General features: G+C 53.7%; 1 long non-coding RNA gene across 1 annotated transcript in view; it reads left to right on the top strand.

Annotated features, from left to right (window-relative positions):
- LOC149858578 (uncharacterized) overlaps nucleotides 1-7,930 on the top strand; it is a 31,227-nt gene extending 23,297 nt beyond the window's left edge. Inside the window, exons 2-3 of the long non-coding RNA XR_016443967.1 lie at nucleotides 5,275-5,415; nucleotides 7,619-7,930. This is a non-coding gene — a long non-coding RNA (uncharacterized LOC149858578). The remainder of the gene's footprint in view (nucleotides 1-5,274; nucleotides 5,416-7,618) is intronic.
- Nucleotides 7,931-21,887: the final 13,957 nt, after the last annotated feature.

Below are 21,887 nucleotides of genomic sequence, written 5' to 3'. Positions count from 1 at the left end.
CATGCAGGATTCCTTATCTCAGAACATGTAACTGAAATAAGCAGTATCAGCACTTCTGATCTTTGTCTGTTTTCCTAGTCAAGCAGGCCAGAAGCCTGACCAAATCTACTACTACAGTGGTAACAGCTCATGTAGAGCCCACCATAGTGTAGGTCTGGTTTGGATTACTTTTGCCCAAGTGCATCACTTTACATTGAATTTCATAGATTCATAGATTCATAGATGCTAGGGTCGGAAGGGACCTCAACAGATCATCGAGTCCGACCCCCTGCATAAGCAGGAAAGAGTGCTGGGCCTACATTACCCCAGCTAGATACACATCCAGCCTTCGCTTGAAGACCCCCAGGGTAGGGGAGAGCACCACCTCCCTTGGGAGCCCGTTCCAGACCTTGGCCACTCGAACTGTGAAGAAGTTCCTCCTAATATCCAATCTAAATCTGCTCTCTTCTAGCTTGTGGCCATTATTTCTTGTAACCCCTGGGGGGGCCTTGGTGAATAAATACTCACCAATTCCCTTCTGTGCCCCCCTGATGAACTTATAGGCAGCCACCAGGTCGCCTCTCAACCTTCTCTTGCGGAGGCTGAAAAGGTCCAGTTTCTCTAGTCTCTCCTCGTAGGGCTTGGCCTGCAGGCCCTTAACCATACGAGTGGCCCTTCTCTGGACCCTCTCCAGATTATCCGCATCCTTCGTGAAGTGCGGCGCCCAGAATTGCATGCAGTACTCCAGCTGCGGTCTGACCAGCACCTGATAGAGGGGAAGTATCATCTCCTTGGACCTATTTGTCATGCATCTGCTGATGCACGATAAAGTGCCATTGGCTTTTCTGATGGTTTCGTCACACTGCCGACTCATGTTCATCTTGGAGTCCACTAGGACTCCAAGATCCCTTTCCACTTCCGTGCCACCCAGCAGGTCATTTCCTAGGCTGTAGGTGTGCTGGACATTTTTCCTCCCTAGATGCAGCACTTTGCATTTCTCCTTGTTGAACTGCATTCTGTTGTTTTCTGCCCACTTGTCTAACCTGTCCAGGTCTGCTTGCAGCTGTTCCCTGCCCTCCGGCGTGTCCACTTCGCCCCATAGCTTAGTGTCATCTGCAAACTTGGACAGAGTACATTTCACCCCCTCGTCCAAGTCACTGATGAAGACATTAAAGAGTATCGGTCCAAGCACCGAGCCCTGCGGGACCCCACTGCCCACACTCTTCCAGGTCGAAACCGACCCATCCACCACGACTCTCTGGGTGCGACCCTCCAGCCAATTCTCCACCCACCGGACTGTGCAGTCATCCAAGTCACAGCCCCTTAACTTGTTCACCAGTATGGGGTGGGATACCGTATCAAAGGCCTTCCTGAAGTCCAAGTATACGACATCCACCCCTCCTCCTGCGTCGAGGCGTTTTGTGACCTGGTCATAAAAAGAGACTAGATTGGTCAGGCACGATCTGCCTGCCACGAACCCGTGCTGATTTCCCCTCAGCATAATTTGTCCTGCCGGGCTCTCACAAATGTGAGCCTTGATGATTTTTTCAAAGATTTTGCCAAGGATGGAGGTGAGACTGACTGGCCTATAGTTACCCGGGTCCTCCTTCCTCCCCTTCCTGAAAATGGGAACCACATTGGCCCTTTTCCAGTCCTCCGGGACTTGACCCGTGCGCCATGAGCGTTCAAATATTCCCGCCAGTGGCTCTGCAATGATGTCGGCCAATGCCTTCAGTACCCTCGGATGGAGCTCATCCGGGCCTGCCGACTTAAAGGCATCCAGTTCTTCCAAGTGACCCTGCACCACCTCAGGGTCCACGCATGGAAGTCTGGTGCCTTGCTGCTGCCTCCCTACACTCCCAGTGAGAGACTTGTCATGCCTCTCGCTTAGGAACACTGAGGCGAAGAACTCGTTGAGGAGTTCAGCCTTGTCCCCTCTGTCCGTCACCAATTGTTTCTGCCCATTTAGCAGGGGTCCTATTCCTCCCTGGGCCTTCCTTTTACTCCCTATATATCTAAAAAACAATTTCTTATTGTCTTTTACTTGGGTTGCCATCCTCAGCTCCATGGTAGCTTTGGCCTGTCTAACTGCCTCCCTACAAGCACGAGCAGAAGAGGTATATTCCTCTTTGGTGATCTCTCCCTGTTTCCACTTTTTATGTGCTCCCCTTTTGGCCCTTAGTCTGCCCTGGATTTCTCTGGTCAGCCAGGGAAGCCTCCTGGCCCCTTTCCCTCTTTTACCTCGCACGGGGATCGTCTCGCTTTGTGCTCGAAGGATAGCTTCCTTAAGGCACAGCCACCCTTCTTGGGCTCCCATCATTTCAAAACTACTACTCTGCAGTGCATCCTTCACTAATCGCCTGAGTTCACTGAAATCAGCTTTCCTAAAGTCCAGCACGTTCACCCTACTGGTTACCTTACCCACTCGACGCCTTATGTTGAATTGTACTTTTAGGTGATCACTGTCCCCCAGATGGCTACCGATCTGTAGGTCCCCTACTATGTCATCCCCCGTTGCCAATACCAGATCCAGTAAGGCATTCCCCCTAGTGGGACCATGTACCTCCTGCGTCAGGTGGAGGTCCTGTACACAGGTTAGAAACCTGCGTGAGCGGTGGGACTTTGCTGTCTGTGTCTCCCAGCAGATGTCCGGGTAGTTTAGGTCCCCCATGACCACCGCCTCTTTAGCTTTTATGGTCTCCGAGAGTTGCCTCAGGAGCCCCAAATCTATTTCTTCCCCTTGATGTGGGGGTCTGTAGCAGACCCCTACCACCAAATCCTTTTCTCCTTGCCCCCCATGTAGCCTAACCCACAGTCCTTCTACTTCCTCATCCTTTGATTCTGTCTTGATGAGGGTTGATGTATATTGCTCCTTAACATAGAGCGCAACCCCTCCCCCCTTTTTCCCCACCCTGTTCTTTCTGTACAATCTATAGCCCTCGATATGTACCGCCCAGTCATGGGATGAATCCCACCAGGTTTCTGTCAGCCCCACTAAGTCATAGGCGTTTAGCGCAACCAGGAGCGCTAGTTCATCCTGCTTGTTCCCCATGCTCCTAGCATTAGTATATAGGCACTTGAGCCCTGCGACTGGTGCCTTTGCTGCCCCCCCGGCTCCAAGTCCCAAAGGGCTCTTTGTCTCTTACCTTCTCGTTCCTTACCTGTGCCGTATTGCTGTCCACCCCCTGTCTTTCATGTTCCCAAAGCTCTCTTTCTTCAGGCTGGGCTGTCCTTGTTGGTGCCACCTGGTTTGGTGGTCCACAGCTTCCCCCGCCCTCATCTTCCTCTCCCCCCGACGAGCCTAGTTTAAAGCCCGCCGGAGGAGATCCGCCAACCTGTAAGAAAACACACGCTTACCTTTGGGGGACAGGTGAAGCCCATCCCAGCTGAGCATGTCCCTCATTGTAATGTGTGGGTCATTGTCCAGGAAGCCGAAGCCTGCCTCGAGACACCACTGCCGAAGCCGCCAGTTGGTCTCTCGGATGCAGTTCTCATGCCGTCTGCCGCGTCTGTTCACTGGTAGGATGGAAGAGAATACCACCTGTGCACCAAATTCCCTCAGCATGCCGCCCAGAGCCTGGTAGTCCGCCATCAGGTGATCGGGGGTTCTCCTGGCCGCATCATTAGTACCCACATGGACAAGGACCATGGGGTAGTAATCCGTGGGCTTGATCCTGGCCTGGATTACCTCCGTCACATCCCAAATCTTAGCTCCAGGCAGGCAGTAGACCTCTCGTGCTGAAGGGTCCTGGCGACAAATGGGTCCTTCCGCACCTCTCAGGATGGAATCGCCTATGACGAGCACGCGTCTCCTCCTCTTCTGGGTCCTCTCGGATCTCTTGATCTGTTTGGAGTGTGAAGAATGTGGCGTTTCTTCCTGCCCAAGGGTTTCCTCCTCCCTTTCCATCTCCTGCAGAGTTGCCAAGGCCTCGTACCTGTTCTCCAGTCGGACTGGAGAAGCTGGTACCTGCTCGCTGCGAGCTGCTCCGGTCCTGGCTGTGACCGTCTGCCACTCTGCTGTGGAGGTCCTTCCCTGGGCTGCTTCTTCCTTGGGTGCCTGGTCCTGCAGGGAAAGGAAATAACTGTCAATTTCCTCCTCCGCCTCCCTGATCCCCCTCAGCCTGCTAACCTCCTCCCGGAGCTCCCTCACCTGTGCCTCCAGAGCCCTAAGCCGGGCACATGCCGGACAGGTGTGGGGGCTCCCAATCTCTGCCCCCCCCTGCCCTGCTGGGGATCCCCCGCCGGCCAGGAGGTAAGGGGACATCAGCTCCCCCATGGGCTCAGTCTGGGTGGAGGCCTCAGACCAGCCCCGGTTAGCCTTGTCCCCCCGGGCAGAGGCCCTAGCAGCACTCCTCATAGACACCATTCTAAGCTGCTGTTTGTAGACCTGTGTGGTGTCTACGTCCTACCCGTACAGGAGTCCCACTCCTGGCCCTCCCGGCCCGCCTGCCGGCGCGAACGCCTGCGCAAACGCAGGCCATTTAGTTGCCCATTCGCTTAAGCATTCCAGATCCTTCTCAACATGCCAGATCTTTCTGTAGTTCCTCACCGTCCACCTCCCCTGCTCCCCTCTCCAAGAGAAGAAGCCATCCCCCACCAACCCCAATAACTTCTCTGTCCTCTATTCCCATCTCAGGATGCCACATTTTTGCCTGCTGTCTCCCTGGCAAGAATGTCCCATCAGCGAAGAGCACAATTCTGCGAGCTTACAAGTGGTGACGATGCAAGCCATGCCCTGCTGCTTCCATGAGCTACTGGATCTATGTACATCCTTGAAGGGTGGTGGGGACCCATTTGTTACAATGGCTCTCTGTTAAGGATGGAATCCTGCAGAATGGGAAGGACACCACAGGAAACTTCCTACACCTGTGTTAGTTTCCCTGTGCTAGCATGACCCCTGCTGACCCAACCCCAACCTGCTCTCAATCCCCCTTCCCCCTACAACCTTCCCCAGAGAGGGCTGTGCCTTTCACGTGGAGCCAGGCACAAGCCACAGGAAAGTTCACCTAAACACAATTACTAGCATCGACTCTACCTCAAGCAAGTGGATTGAAAGGGGCTACAGTGCTTGGGAGTGGAGGAGTTGGAAGAAGGCTGAGCCAGAGACAGCCAGCAGTGCTCAGGGGAAAATGAGGTCAGGTGGGGAAAAATTCAGTTACTTGCCATTAACCACAATTAATTAAACCACAGGGGAAATGAGTACCTGTTGTAGTTAATTGAACCACAGGGGAAATTTTCCCACACTGCTTGGCTGCCCTTCCCTGAGAATTTGTTTCCCCCTCCTTGATGTCTTAGGTTCCAGGGAAATTTATGCACCAGGACCAGGACCTTGGAGTTCATAGAATATAGAAGTCGGGTCAGAAGGGACCTTGTAGATCTTCAAGTCCGACCCCCTGCTGGGCAGGAGAAAAACTGGGCTCAAATGACTCCAGCCAGGTAGGCATCAAGCCTCTTCTTAAAGACCCCCAGGGGTAGGAGCCAGCACCACTTCCCTTGGAAGTTGGTTCCAGATCCTAGCCGCCCTAACTGTGAAGTAGTTCTAATGGATGTCTAATTTAAACCTACTCTCCAAAGTCTTATGGCCGTTATTCCTTGTTATGCCAGGGGGTGCTAGGGGAAACAAGGTCTCTCCCAAACCCTTCTGGTCTCCCCTAGCGAGTTTATAGATGGTTACCAGGTCCCCCCTCAGCCTTCTCTTGTGAAGGCTGAACAGGTTCAGGTCTCGCAGTCTCTCATTGTAGGGTCTACCCTGTTGTCCCCGGATCATGTGGGTGGTCCTCCTCTGGACCCTCTCAGTGTTGTCCACATCCCTCCTGAAGTGGGGCGCCCAGAACTGGATGCAGTACTCCAGCTGTGGCCTGACCAGTGTCGCATAGAGGGGGAGGATCACCTCCTTGGCTCTACTTGAGATGCACCTGTGGATGCACAACAAGGTCTGGTTAGCCCTACTGACTGTGACCTCACATTGTCGGCCCATGTTCATCTTGGAGTCAATAATGACTCCAAGATCCCTTTCTGCCTCTGTGCTCTCAAGAAGGGAGTTTCCCATTCTATAAGTGTGCTGCTGGTTTCTACTGCCTAAGTGCAGCACCCTGCACTTGTCAGTATTGAAATGCATCCTGTTTATGTCAGCCCACTTCTGTAACCTATCCAGATCTTGCTGCAATCTTTCCCTCCCTACTAGCGTGCTCACCTCACCCCAAATTTTGGTATCATCAGTGAATTTAAACAGGTTGCTTTTCACCCCATTGCCCAAATCGCTGATAAAGAGATTGAACAGCACGGGCCCAAGGACCAAGCCCTGGGGGACTCCACTGCCCACTTCTCCCCAGGTTGAATATGACCCATCTACCACCCTCTGACTATGACCCTTTAGCCAATCTGCAATCCATCTGATGGTGTAGGCATCAATGCCACAGTCGCCTAGTTTTTCGATGAGGATAGGGTGGGAGATGGTGTCAAAGGCCTTGCTGAAGTCCAGAAAGACTACGTCCACAGCGACACCTGCATCCAATGCTTTTGTGACCTGATCATAAAAGGCAATCGGGTTGGTCTGGCACGACCTGCCCCTAATGAAACTGCGCTGGTTGCCCTTGAGTATTATCCCTGAAGCCGGCCCATCACAGATGTGCTCCACGATGATCTTCTCAAAGAGTTTCCCTAGGATTGAGGTAAAACTGACGGGCCTATAGTTGCCCGGGTCCTCCCTCCTCCCTTTTTTAAAGATGGGGACCACGTTGGCTATCTTCCAATCATCTGGTACCTGCCCCAAGCAACATGAGCGCTCGTAAAGCCATGCCAAAGGCCCTGCAATAACCCCTGCTAGCTGGAGAGCATCTGGACCCGCTGATTTAAACACGTCCAGCCCCTTGAGAAGCTCTCTAACCCGGTCCTCCCCAACCTGAGGTCTGGAGGCATTCCCCTCGAGTCCGTCTTGCATCACGGTGGGGAAGTCCAGTCCCTGCACAAGAAAACGGAGGTGAAGAATTGGTTAAAGAGGTCTGCTTTCTTCTCTGGTTCAACCACAAGATTGCCCAGAGAATTTTGCAGGGGCCCCACATTTCCCAGTGCCTTCTTCATCCTTCCTCTATATTTGAAAAAGGACTTTTTATTATCTTTGATCTTGGACACTAGGCCTAGCTCTATGTCCACCTTAGCTTTCCTGACAGCCTCCCTACAGGCCCAACCAGAGGAGGTATACTCCTCTTCTGAGATCGCACACCCTTTCCACTGGTTGTATGCCACCTTTTTGGCAATCAGGCATTCCCAGATGCCCTTGGTGAGCCAGGGGGGCTTTCGGGCACTCCTGCCCCCCCTTGCTTCTTGTTGGGATGGTCACCCCTTGGTCCCTGAGCATGGTCTCATTAAGGAATGGCCACTCATCTTGGGCACTGAGTTCCCCTGCTCTCAGGAACCCCAGTGCCTCTGAGTTAACAGGCAGATGAACTCTAGGTCTCAGGACCCAGGGCTGGTGCCACTCAGGACCCTAGAAATGCTTAGAAAAAAGGAGATTCTGTTGCAAACCAGGAGTTTATAGCTCCTAGAGCACGAGTTTGTGAATCCCACCCACACCTGCAAGCTATGTAATACAGCCCAAGATACTAATGAAATATTGCCTTTATTCCCCTGTGTGTTACAGAGAGAAGGTCCAATTCCAAGAAGCGGGCCGGCGGAGGGAGGAAGACCAGCAGTAGTCAACAGAAGAATCCCAGCATATCTATAGGCCAAACCCTAATGTTCAGGGGTCCTAGTATTCTCTATTTAAAAATCACAAATGCTCTGATTAAAAACCCCAAAATCCACAATCAAAATTAAATGCCATTGTGTTCAACTAATATATAGGTATCAGTTGAACACAATGCTTTATTGATATATTTACAATTTTAAAGCAATCTGGAAGCCTACCAATGCCTCAATCACTATAATAATATAAATTCTAAGTACCTCTTCATTTTGGTATTTGATTTTGTGTTTTTTATCATGGAAAATAAAAACTGCCCTTGTCCCTTCACTTACCAGGACACAGGTCCAAGCCCCTCACTCCCCACCCACAGCCCTTCCGGTGCCTACCCCCCTCTAACCCACCCTCCCACCAGGACTATGAGGCCAGGGACCTGGGTCTGCAGCCCCCTACCCCCGCAGCAGTGCCGGAGCCCCAACTGCTGCCCATAAGAGACAGTGGCTGCTGCAAGGAGCAGAGTGCAGAACCCAGCTCCCCCTCCCCCATGGGTAGCATGGCCAGAGCAGAGCCCATGCGGGGTGGGGGCAGGCTTCCCACTGCAGGCTTAGACTCAGTCTCAGGCTCCCCACCCTACTGCCCCTCCCACCCCGCACCCAGGCCTCCATGGCCCAGCAGGCAAGACCCGAAACAGCAGAACAGAGCAGGGCTGGGCAGGGAAGCTTGCTGCCGCCTCTGTAAGCACATAAGTGCACATGGTGTTTCCTGCCTGACCACCCTTCTCCCACTCCCTCCAAGCCCTTGCAGGCTGGAACTCTGTTAGCCTGCAGACAGCTCTTTGCCAAAGTGCAAAATCCGCATTTCTCCATTAACATGAAAAACCCACATTTTTCTTGGTTAAAAGGCAAAATCCATTGGTTTTTTTTCTGTTTTTCCATGGGAAATGGAAAACCCATATCCCTGTTAATGACTCCCAGAGCTTGTACTCACCATGACATTGCGCAGTACTCATTTCATCATCTCCTGTCAGAGGACATTATGGAGATACTAGCCAACTGCCTGTCAAGGGAGGGAGTGGGTGGGGATGGAGTTTTGGCACTGCCTCCAAGGAGGGGTGTCCCCGCCATCCTGGTGGTGCTCTGCTACAGTGCCACCTCCTGTCCTAACACTGTATTTGCACTAGGATTGGTTGTTTCAGTCAGCCAATCAGAGTGCAAATAAAGCATTATGGACAGACAGACTAAGGCAGGCTTGTCCAACATGTGGCCGGCCAAGCCATTTTATCTGGCCCACAGCGGCACTGCCACTGTGGAGTGCAGAGCTGCTGCCACAGAGTACAGAGCTGCCGCTGCTGTGCAGTGCGGAGCCACTGCTGCCACCGTGGAGTGCGGAGCCGCTGCTGAGTGTGGAGCCGCTGCTGGCACAGAGCCGCGGTGGTGGTGGGACAGCAGTGAGGTAAGGCGAGATGGGCAGGGCTGGCCCAAAGACCCCAGCTGGCAGCAAGGGGAGGGGAGTTGCATACCCCCGCGGGGCTGGGCTCATCAGTGAGCCGGGTCCTGCTGCCGCTGCCCCGAGGCCTGCGCCACACAGGGCTGCCCCAGGTGCGTCTGATTGGATAAGCTGGGGACAGCATGTGCAGCTTCTTCTCTGGCTCTGCCCCTTCTCCCAGCGCATGGCTGGGGGAGCTGCAGCATGGCCCGTGCCCTGCCCACATGTGTGGTGAACAGAGGCACGAGTTAAGTTCCTGCACTGAGCTGGGGGCACATCGGGGCCGGGTCAGGGCTGTGGGGAGTGCGGTTGCCGGAGCTGGGCTGGGCGGGAGGCAGGAGGAGTCTGGCCCAGAGGCACTCTATGTCCAGCCACCTCCTTGGCAGTTCAGGTTCTGCAAATGTAGTCTGCATGGCTGAGGATGGGGGCCTGCATGCTGCTGAAGCAGCCCGTACAGTGAGGGGGTCCTAGGGGCCCACCCTCACAGCGTGCAGCCTGTGCAACACATGCTGGTGTCATCTGGGGCCGACAAGACTGCAGCTGGAGTACTGTGTGTAGTTCTGGATGCCGCACTTCAGGAAGGACGTGGAGAAGCTCAAGAGACTCCAAAGGAGGGCCATGCACATGATTAGAAGTATAGAGAGCAGGTCATACGAAGAGAGGCTGAAAGACTTGGGACTGTTCAGCCTGGAGAACAGAAGACTTAGCAGGGACTTGGTGGCAACCTATAAGTGAACTTCGGCTTCTTGGACCATGACCCATACTTCAAGACAAGAGACATGTTCGGGTGGGATGGGCTTCACCTCTCCCCCAAAGGTAAGTGTGTGTTCTCTTTCAGGTTGGCTGATCTCCTCTGGCGGGCTTTAAACTAGGCTCATTGTGGGAAGGGGAGGATGAAGTCAGAGGGAGCCTGAGAACACCAAACCAAGTGTCACCCATAAGAACAGCCCAGCCAAGACTGAGGACAAGCACAAGAAATACCCAGCTAAGAGACAGGGGCCCGGATAGTCCTAGGATTAGTGGGGCTGGGCATACACTTTCAGGAGGCCTTAAATGCCTCTACATTAATGCTCGTAATATGGGGAACAAGCAGGAGGAACTTTCCTCCTGCTAGCTAACATGAACCCAGACATAATGGGGCTTACCAAAAAGTGGTGGTATCCAATGCACAACTGGGCGGTGAACATCAAGGGCTATAGGCTGTACAGGAGTGATAGAATGGGGAGGAAAGGCAGAGGTGTAGCGCTCTATGTCAAAGAACAATTCACATCCTCAATGAGCAGCGCTGGGTCAGAGGAGGGGCAGACTGAAGTGCTCTGGGTCAGAATAAAAGGGGGTCGGGGAGAAAGGGACTTAACAGTGGGGGTCTACTACAGACCACCCAACCAGGGAAAAGAGCTAGACTGGGAATTCTCAGGTCAGCTCGCAGAGACAGTTAAGTCAAATGATGTAGTCATCATGGGTGACCTAAACTATCTAGACATCTGCTGGGGAGAGCAGTCAGCCAGGTCTGACTGCTCATGTAGGTTTCTAGCCGTGTTACACAACCTCCATCTAACCCAGGAGGTGCTCAGTCCCACCAGGGGAAATGTCTTGTTAGACCTGGTCCTGGCCACAAGCGATGACCTGGTGAGGGAACTGCGGGTGCTTGATCACCTAGGCAATAGCAGTCATCGCCAGTTGGAATTCATCATCCAGTGCAGGGTGGCAAAGGCCTGCAGCAAGACAGGAGCCCTGGACTTCAGGAGGGCAGATTTCATTGAGATAAGGAGACTAGCTGGGGAGGCACTGAGGTCCCAGAGAGAAGGGGAAGGGAGAGGAGGGGAGTTGGGGGTCCAGGAAGAGTGGTTGTTCCTTAAGGAGATGATCCTCCAAGCTCAAAGGGTGGCAATTGCAACAAGGATCAAAGGGTGCAAGAGTGCTCAAAAGCCTCCATGGCTCACCAAAAGCATCCAGGAATGTCTCAAAGCTAAAAAGGAGGCATACACCCAATGGAAGGGAGGGACCATCACCAGGGAGGACTATACCTCCATTGCTCGGGATTGTTGTGGGGCAGTTTGGAAGGCCAAGGCGGAGATGGAACTGGGACTAGCAACCCAGATCAAGGATAAAAAGAAGTCCTTTTTTAAATACATAGGGAGTAAAAAGAAGGTACCGGATAACAGGGGCCTCTGCAGGACATGCTAGGAAATCTGGTGGTTTGCACCAGACGAAAAATCTGACCTCCTTAACAATTCCTTTGCTCCCATATTTCTGAGCAGGAACCCGGTCACCACCTCCACCCCACAGGGATCCCAGATGGTCCCAGGGAAGGCACAGACAGGCCCAGGGTCAGAGAGTACCTAGTCATGGAACTTCTGGAGGGACTGGATGTGTTCAAATCAGCAGGTCTTGATGATCTCAACTCCAGAATGCTGAGGGAATTGGCAGAGGTCATTGTGGGACCCCTAGCACAGCTTTATGAGCACTTGTGATGCTCTGGGCAGGTGCCAGAGGACTGGAAAAGGGCCAATGTTGTTTCCATTTTCAAAAAAAGGTAGGAAAGAGGACCCAGGAAATTATAGGCCCGTTAGTCTTACCTCGGTCCTGGGGAAGCTCTCTGAGAAAATTATCCAGGAGCACATCTGCAAGGGGCCAGCAGGGGAGATTATGCTTAGGGGCAATCAACATAGGTTCATTAGAGGCAGGTCCTGTCAGACCAACCTGGTGGTCTTCTGTGACCAGGTCACCAAATCCCTGGATGCAGGTGTTGCAGTGGATATAGTCTTTCTGGACTTTAGGAAGGCCTTCGACACTGTCTCTCACCCCATCCTCATTAAAAAATTAGGTGACTGTGGTGTCAACGCCTACACAGTCAGATGGGTCGCAAACTGGCTGGAGGGCTGCACCCAGAGAGTGGTGGTGGATGGGTCATTTTCAACCTGAAGGGACATGGGCAGTGAAGTCCCCTGGGGCTTGGTCCTCAGGCCTGCACTGTTCAACATCATCAGCGACTTGGATGAAGGGATGAAAAGCACCCTGTTCAAATTTGCAGATGTGGAGAGAAGTGGGCACACTGGCAGAGAGGGACAGGCTGCAACTAGATCTAGGCAGGTTACAGGGGTGGGCGGATGAGAACAGGATGGGTTTCAACACTGACAAGTGCAAGGTGCTGCACCTGGGGAGGAAGAACCAGCACCATACCTACAGGCTGGGGAACTCCCTTCTCATCAGTGCAGAAGTGCAGAGGTAGAAAAGGATCTTGGAGTCACTGTTGACTCCAGGATGAACATGGGCCTCCAATAGAAGGAAGCGGTCAGTAAGGCTAAGTGTACCTTGTCATGCATCCACAGATGCATCTCAAGCAGGTCCAAGGAGGTGATACTCCCCCTCTATCCGACTTTGGGCCAGTCACTGGGGTGAAGCTGTATTTGTGCCCGGGCTCCTGCAACTGCTGCGTGGCTTGGGCCTCCAGATCTGTCCCCTTCAGGACCTCTGGGTTGAGTTGGCCTTGTGGAAGGCTGCCCGGGCCCATGCCACCCTGGCCGGGGTCAGCTGCTGCCTGGTTCCGCTCAGAGGGGTCACTGGGCACTGGCCCTGGGGCCCCGTGTACCTGCTGTGACCCTTCAGAATAGCCCTGGGCTCCCCAGCCTGCCCCAGCTCCTACTTGGCCTAGACCCACAGGGAGCCATGTGACCGGAGCCTCGCAAACAGGACGTACATACAGGCGTGCTTCTGGGCCCGGCACGTGTGGGAGTTTGTGCAGGAGGGCAAGTGGGAGGGCCCAAGGCCCTGCCAGTGAGCCCTAGGGAAGGTAGTCCCATCAGTAGCCAGACTACCACTGGCACAATGCAGATGGGCACCTGCCAGACCCCGAGGGTCCCCTTGGAGTCTGTGGCCTCCCCTTCTGGCACCTTAGAGGTCTCCACCCAGACAGTTCTGGGCTCCATGCAGACAGAGCCCCTGGCTCTCAGCTGCAGGGGCTGCCTAACACATTTACAGGCACATGGGACCGGGAGCATGACCACCTCCCTTTGTGAGGTTTGCTCCACTTTGGAGTCTCTGGAGCACCAGACAGAAGAGCTCCAGGCTGCAGTCCAGAGACTGCATGCCATCAGGGATGGTTAGCAGGAGATAGACTCCTACTGCCAGGCCCTTCACACCCTGGAGGCAGAGGTTAGACCAAGGTGATCTCCCAGGACAAGGGAGGACTTGGGGAACTACCATACTGTCCAGCTAGGGGGTTGGACCAGGGTGATCAACAGTCCCAAGGCCTGCTGTGCCAAGGTCCCCTCCCCTCTGGAGCGTTGCAACAAGTATGAACTTCTTGCAGCCCCAGCAGAGCCTGCAGAGCTGCCAGATCCTGCAGGCAATGCAGGCTCATCCTCAGCTACTGTCCCTGCCCTCCCAAAGGCCACATGTAGAGTAGTTGTTGTGGGAGACTCAGTCCTGAGGATGATTGAGGGCACAACCTGCTGCCCCAACCCCTTAGCCCGGGAGGTCTGCTGCTTTCTGGGAGCCTGTATCCGGGATGTAGCCAAGAGGATGTAGCCTCATCCAACCCTCCAACCACTACCCTATGCTTCTTATCCATGTGGGCACGAATGACACGGCTTGGAGCAATCCCAGCCAGGTCATGAGATGTTACAGGGCTTTGGGAGTGGGGCTTAAGGGGGTGGGGTACAGATGGTGTCTTCCTTGATCTTCCTGGTTTCGAGCTATGGGCTGAGGAGATAGAAGAGGATCAAGGTAGTCATAGATTTCATAGATTTCATAGACATTAGGGCTGGAAGGGACCTCGGGAGATTATCGAGTCCAGCCCCCTGCCCAAAGGGCAGGAAGTCAGCTGGGGTCATAGGATCCCAGCAAGATAAGCATCCAATTTACTCTTGAAGGTGTTCAGTGTAGGTGCTTGAACCACCTCCGCTGGCAGACTGTTCCAGACCTTGGGGGCTCGGAGAGTAAAGAAATTCTTCCTTATGTCCAGCCTGAAACGGTCTTGCAGGAGTTTGTGACCATTCGACCTCGTCATCCCTTGGGGCGCTCTGGTGAACAGGTGTTCCCCCAGATCCTGGTGGTCACCCCTGATAAACTTATAGGTGGCCATCAGATCACCCCTGAGCCTGCGCTTTCCAGGCTAAAGAGTCCCGTGGCTCTCAGCCTGTCATCGTAAGATCTGTTTTCCTGACCTCTGATCATGCGCGTGGCTCTCCTCTGGACTCTCTCAAGCTTCTCCACATCCTTTTTGAATTGTGGAGCCCAAAACTGGACGCAGTACTCCAGCTGCGGCCTCACCAAGGCTGAGTACAACGGGAAAATGACGTCCCGGGATTTGCTCGAGAAGCATCTATGGGTGCAAGCCAGCATTTTGGTCGCTTTACTAGCTGCAGCATCGCATTGGAGGCTCATGTTCATCTTGTGGTCAATGATGACCCCCAAGTCTTTTTCTTCTGTAGTGCTAACCAACGTAGCACTGCCGAGCCTATAAGGGTGCTGCAGGTTTTTCCTCCCAAGGTGGAGAACCTTGCATTTTTCGGTGTTAAACACCATGAGGTTCTCGTCTGCCCATTTGCTGAGCTTGTCCAGGTCAGCCTGGATCACCCGCCTATCTTCTGGCATGGATGCTTTGCCCCAAAGTTTGGTGTCATCGGCGAACTTGGCCAGTCCACTCCTAACTCCAATGTCCACATCATTAATGAAGATGTTGAACAGTATGGGTCCCAGGACAGAGCCTTGAGGGACCCCACTGGTTACAGGGCACCATGATGATTGACTGCCATCAATCACAACCCTCTGGGTCCGACCACGAAGCCAATTTCCCAGCCAGCGGATCGTGGTGGAGCCAAGGCCACAACTGGCCAGTTTGGCCAAGAGGTAATCATGGGATACCAGATCAAAAGCTTTTTTGAAGTCAAGATATATGACATCAATCTCTTCTTCCTTGTCCAGGTGATAGGTCACCTGGTCATAGAAGGAAATGAGATTGGTCAAACAAGACCTACCCGCAACAAACCTGTGCTGGCTATCCCTTAGAATGTTAGCCTGGGCCAGTCCCTCAAGGATGGCCTCCTTAATAAACTTTTCTAAGATCTTCCCCAGGATAGAAGTCAGGCTAATGGGCCTGTAGTTAGCCGGATCCACTCTCCTCCCTTTCTTGAAGATCGGCACCACACTGGCCTTCTTCCAGTCTTCGGGCACTACACCAGAGCGCCAGGAGTTTTCAAAGACCCGTGCCAGGGGCAGGGCTATGACGCTCGCCAGCTCCTTGAGTACCCTGGGGTGCAGGTTGTCAGGGCCAGCTGACTTGAAGGTATCCAGCTTCTCAAGGTGTTGCTTCACGAGGTCAGCATTGATGGAGGGTAGGGGATCCCCCTCACCCAGATTTCCCTGTCCCATAGCAGGCATGGGCATCCTGTGTGACTGATGAAAGACTGACGCAAAGTTCCTATTTAATAGGTTGGCTTTTTCCTGGGCGTCAGTTGTCAGTTGCCCCATCTGGTTTAGCAGGGGTCCAACATTGCCCTTGCTTTTCCTCTGGCTCCCCACATACCTGAAAAAGGACTTTTTGTTGTCCTTGATGCCTGAAGCTAGTTGGAGTTCAGTTGCAGCCTTGGCTTTCCTGGTTTGCTCCCTGCAGGACCGGACCAGCGCGGAGTAATCCTCCTTGGAGGTGAATCCCGTCCTCCATCCTTTGTAGGCTTTCCTTTTTAGCCACAGTAGGTCCACTAGGTCTCTGGAGAGCCAGGGGGGCTGCTGTGCCTTCTTGCTGCCTTTCCTCCGTGTTGGAATAGATTTAGCTTGTGCACTGAGGATCGCTTCCTTGAGAAGCAACCACTCTTCTTGAACTCCCATCTCCCTGGGGTCATGGTCCCTGAGGGCCTGACCGACTAGCCTCTTGAGCTTGTCAAAGTCGGCTTTTCTGAAGTCAAGGACTTCTGTGTTGCTGACTGACTTGCCAGCTTTACGGCGGATGGTGAAGGTGATCAGCTTGTGGTCGCTGTCACCCAACTTCCCATCGATCACTAGGTCGCCGATTAGGTCATCCCCCGTAGCCAGTACCAGGTCAAGCAGCGCTGTGCCTCTCGTTGGCCCATAGACCTCTTGGGTCAGGTAGAGGTCATCCACGCATGAGAGAAAGCTTTGCGCCCGCTCAGATTTAGCTGAGTGATCTTCCCATGAGATGTCCGGGTAATTGAAGTCACCCATGACAACCAAGGTCCTGGAGCAAGCGGCCTCAGTCAGTTCCCGGGCAAACTCCTGGTCAAGCTCGGGACTTTGAGTGGGAGGTCTGTAGTAGACTCCCACTGTTGTGTCCCCTGTGCCAAATTCCCCACGAATTTTTACCCAGAGGGTCTCTAGCTGTCCATGCCGGTCGCCAACATCAGCTTGCAGGGACATGTAGCTTTCCTTCATATAGAGAGCTACACCCCCGCCCCTTTTGTCAACACTATCCCTCCTGTACAGGGTATAGCCCTCTATACCCGTGGTCCAGTCATAGGTGGAGTCCCACCAGGTCTCCGTTATCCCAGTGACATCATATTTCTTTGCACTGAGCAGGAGGATGAGCTCGTCCTGCTTGTTGCCCAGGCTCCTGGCATTAGTGTACAGGCAGGCAAGAGTGCCCTTGGGGGCTCTTGCCTTGCCCACAGATTGTGCCAGGGCTGGGGCAGGGGTGAGCTCCCTTAAGTGCCCCCTTAAGTGCCTTGGTCCGCTGGCTTTGCAAGGGCCGTTCAGCGGGCCAGCAGGGGCAGTAGTCCCCCCATCCCCCAGCGGGCTTAGTTTAAAGCCCGGTGGAGCAGGTCAGCCAATCAAAGACTGCAGCGCTGGTGTCATTGTGAAGGCTTTGGCTTCCACAATCACAGTCCATTCTTTGCTGAGAGAGGCAGTGGTCTGCTAGGAGGGGACAGGCTCCACCTCACTGCACTGGAGAGGAGGTTCTTCTGAACCAGACTGGCTGATCTGCTTGACCGGGCTTTAAACTGAGCCTGCCAGGGGATGGGGGGACTGCTACCGCAAGCCCATTGGGCAACTTTTGCAAATCCAGCAGGCTAAGGCACTCAAGGGAACCCACCCCTACCCCAGCCCTGGAATGATCTGTAGGGAAGGCAATGGCCCCCAGTGGGACACTTACGTTCCTGTACACCAATGCCAGGAGCTTGGGGAACAAATAGGAGGAACTGGTTCTCTTGCTAAACAAGAATGATTACGATCTCACAGGGATAATGGAGACCTGGTGGAACTCCACCTATGACGGGCCACAGGTAAAGATGGATATACCTTTAACAGGAGAGATCATGTGGACAGAAGGGAGGGGGGTGTGGCTCTCTATGTCAAGGAAAGCTACACATCCCTGCAAGCTGACATTGGCACCCAGGGTGGACTACTGGAGACTCTCTGGGTTAAAATCCATGGTGAACATGGCACAGGGAATACAATGGTGAGAGTCTACTACAGACCTCCTAGCCAGGATCAAGAGCTCGACCAGGAATTCGCCAGGGACCTGGCTGAGGCTGCAAGCTCCTAGTGTATGGTTGTCATGGGAGACTTCAACTACTCAGACATCTTGTGGGAAGAGCACTCGCCCACATCTGAATGGTTGCAAAGCTTCCTCATATGCATAGATGAGCTCTACCTGACTCAAGAAGTCTATGGACCAAGGAGAGGCAAAATACTGCTCAACCTGGTACTGGCAATGGGGGATGACTTAATCAGCGACCTAACGATTGAAGGGAAGCTGGGAGACAGTGATCATGAGCTGATCACCTTCACCATCTGCCGTAAAGCTGGCAAGTCAGTAATGCTGAAGTCTTCGACTTCAGGAAAGCTGACTTTGGTAAGCTCAGGAGGCTTGTTGGTGAGGCCCTAAGGGACCACAGTCCAAAGCAGAGGGGAGTTCAAGAAGAGTGGTTGCTCCTCAAGGAAGCAATCCTGGAAGCCTGAGCAATGTCTATCCCGTCTTGGAGGAAAGGCAGCAAAAGGGCACAGCAGTCCCCTTGGCTCTGCATGGAACTAGTGGACTTCCTGCGTCTAAAAAGTAAGACCTATAAAGATTGGAGGACTGGATCCACCTCAAAGGAGGAGTATTCTGCACTGGTCCAGACCTCTAGGGAGCGAACCAGGAAAGCCAAGGCTGTGACTGAATTCCAACTGGCTACATGCATCAAGGATAATAAAAAGTCCTTTTTTAGAGATGTGGGGAGCTGGAGGAAAAGCAAGGGTAACATTGGACCCCTGCTAAACCATATGGGTCAACTGACAACCGACGCCCAGGAAAAAGCCAACCTGCTTAATGGGTATTTTGCGTCGATTTTTCACCAGCCCCAAAGGACGGCCCTTGTCAATATGGTATGGGACGGCCAGGGTGAGGGAGAATTAGTTACCCTCCATCAATGTTGACCATGTGAAGAAACATCTTGAGAGGCTGGACTCCTTCAAGTCAGCTGGCTGAGACAGGTTACATCCTAGGGTATTTAAGGAGCTGGCAAGCATCATAGCTCAGCCACTGGCACTGATCTTCGAGATCTCGTGGTGCTCAGGTGAAGTGCCCGAAGATTGGAAGAAGGCCAATGTGATGCCTATTCTCAAGACAGGGAAGAAAGTAGATCTGGGGAACTACAGGCCCATCAGCCTGACCTCTATCTCGGGGATGATCTTGGAAAAAATCATCAAAGAGAACATGCCTAGGACGGGGGCCCCAAGAATTTATCTTTCTTCCTCAAATTTCTTCACAGGGAGCCCTGGGGCCTTCCAAAGTGGTGTCAAGAGTCTCCCTTTGCATGGTTCTGGGGTGAGGACCATGGCGACATGTAGGGGGTGCGCTGGGGTACACATGCATCCCCTGAGAGCACTGGTGCACCCCCTGACAGGCAGTGTTCCCTGCTTAGGTGATAGGCAGGTAGGGCAGGCAGAAGTGCTGGTGCCCCCACTGAGAGTGCCGGCCAGGGAGTGGGGCCGCTAGGAGAAGCATCACCAGCACTTCTAGGTGTGTCCCTGGCCTTTCCAGGCATGCTGCTGGCACTTCTGGGTCAGCATGACTGGCCACGGGAAGACCCTTGCCCCCCTGGTCGGCATAATTGCCTGCGGGGGGGACCCCCCCACAGGTTGCTGACTGGCCACTGGGGGTGGGGGGAAGTGCCGCCCCGAATCAGGAGGCACCAGGTGCCCATGGGTGAGGACCTCTGAAGGGCCAGAATCTGTCACAACACAGCAGAGAAGGACATATTGAGGTCCTACCTGAGTCAGGGCCACTCCAGTCATCCTGGCTGTGGTCTGCAGAGAAGGGGAAATTAAGGGCAGGGGAACCAGTCAGGGAAATATGGATCCTCAATGGCCTGGGATCAGCTGGCAGAGGCTCAACTCAGCAGAAGAATCAACTTAGAAACAGGAGAAAAGGGGAGCAAATCATTCCAACTGCATGCACAGAAATCACGGTATTACAGTTCCTGGAATCACAAAGTGTCCAGATTCCCTGGCCACAGGTCATCCCTGAAGGCACGGGGGTGGGGGACCTCCATATAGCATCTGCTTTGTGAAGAGGACTCTAGACGAACACCTTGCTGGGGTCATTTGACCCCAGTACTTTTTCCTGCCATGGGAGGGGGTCAGACTTGATGATCTCCTCAGGTCCCTTCCAACCCTACCAACTATGAAACTATAATGTGTTATCCTAATTAGACAAGGTTCTTTGGGTGACTCTGATATTTTTTATTAGACCAACTTAAATAGTTGGAACGCTTATTTTAGCAAGGTTTCGGGTTTAAGAACCCTTCTTCAGGCTGAGGAAGTTTCAGCAGTTGGTGTGTGCTCTTCCTGGATGGAATGAAAAGTAAAGAAGCCAGAGGCTGGGCTGGTCTGCATGCAAGATAGGCAGTCAGAATCCTAATCAGATACTGGTGCAAGAAGACCCAGACTGAGGTTCCTTTCCCTCCTACATTCTTTGCACAAGATTTGCCTCTGGCAGTCAGGCACACAACTTAGGCCTTGCTAACTGCCTGCTCATGAGGCTGCCCTGGCAATATCTATGCTGGAAGACCCTGGTGGGTCAAGCCACACAGACTGTCTGTGTACCTTGGCAGGCTTGTCTACCCCATGCTGCCTGGTGCTCTCTGGGTGTCACAGAGTGCCCAGAGGGGCTTTCCCTTGAGATTCCAGCCTTAAAATGTTCAGGCATTGTGTCTAAAGCCAGGGGAGGCCTGGCCCTCCTAACTCTGATCGAGGCCTTCCAGACCCAGCCCCGCCGGCTACCTGCATCATCCCCTCCTCAGAGAGTGTCTTCTGGCTCAGCGCCTGGAGCAGGACTTCACCTCTCATGGAGATGAGCTCTGGGTTCTAGGATCCCTGTGTAATGAAGCCCCAGCAATCTCCCCTGCTTCTGCCTTGTGGTCCCTGGGTTCTCTTTTTCAAGCCCATCTCACTGCTGGGGATAATTCCTCATCTCCCACTGGGTGTGCTGGAGAGCAGAGCAGAGCTCTCCAGGTACAGGAGGCCCCCATTTAATGCTGCTCTACCTTGTCTTTGTATGCAACTGGTGCCATTGTGATGGCCCCTTCCTCAGCAACTGAGCTGCCCCAGCTGGAAGTCACGTCTTCTTTAACCCCATGCCTTCCCAGAGTGTACAAGAAAGGGAAACTGAGGCAGAAAACATGAATAAGGCATGACCCCCTAGCTGAACCCTATTCTGGCACAGGCCCAGGGTCCTGGGGGGAGGAAGCCCTAAGTGCTGGCTCCAAGCCCATCCCCCTTTCCATGCTCCAGGTACTCATTCCCCTCCCAGAGCAGGACACTCCTAACAGTATATCACTGGCTGGGACCCGGGTCACAGCTGTCCCTGGACAGAAGCGTCCACTGCTAAGTTGGAACCAGCACCAAACTGCCAGGCTGCTAAGTCTCCCCACCGTCTCCACGGGGCAGGGCTTGGAGCTGGCCCAGGCTCCCTCTAGAAGGGTAGAGGGACCCTGGAGGGGGCAGGGCTTGGGCTCTCCCGCATGTGGGCTGGGAGTAGGGCTTGCCCCTGTCATCATCATTGTTCTCGTCCTCATCCTCCCCTCCCCCTTCCCCCGGCCGTTAAAAACCATCAGAGCCGGGGGGGAGGGGCAGGGCGGGACTTAACTCTGTGGTGATCCGGGTGGGGGAGGGGCTGCCCCTGCGCCTCCCAGAGGCTGTTAAAAACTGTTGGGGGTGCGAGGGGTGGGGCTGCCTGAGAGGGCGGCTCAATCGGCCTTTCCGTGCCCCTCCCCCTGCACGCATGGGGCCGTTTCCGTGTCTCCATCCCATGCCATACTTACCTGGCAGGAGAAATACTGTGGCCAAGCAGGTGGTTTTTCCAGGGTGAGGCTTGCCTCTTCCCTTCCACTCCCCCGGTGCTGATCCCTGCAAGGGAGAGTGATGGAGAAGGTGGAGGAGAGAGAGCAATTTTATTTAGGAGTCTGGCATTAGGAGGGAGATGAGGATGGTGACAGCAGGGTGTTGGGTGAGGGGGACATTGCGTGGGGAGCAGGCAGTTGGAGTGGCGGAGGAGGGGGGCAATGGATCCTGGTGAGGTGGTGTGGCAAGTTAAGGGTTGGAGATGCTGAGCAAAGCAAGAAGACAACAGAGAAGATAGAAACTGGCAGCAAGAGCCAGGGCAATTCAGGGAAAAATCAGAGCAGCTGGGGAGAGAGGACAGAGACTGTGGGGAAGGTCCCGGAAGAGTCAGAGTATGTTTTGTGGGGAGAAAATGACCCTGGAAAGACAGTGAAATTGCAGCTGAATGCTACTGTTTTGA

The sequence above is a fragment of the Crocodylus siamensis genome, chromosome 8 (genome assembly GCF_052110815.1).
Source record: "Crocodylus siamensis isolate JL-2025a chromosome 8, ASM5211081v1, whole genome shotgun sequence".
In the NCBI taxonomy this organism is placed as follows: Eukaryota; Metazoa; Chordata; order Crocodylia; family Crocodylidae; genus Crocodylus; species Crocodylus siamensis.
The sequence above is the reverse complement of the archived record's forward strand: the minus strand, read 5'-3'. Positions and strand labels throughout refer to the sequence as shown.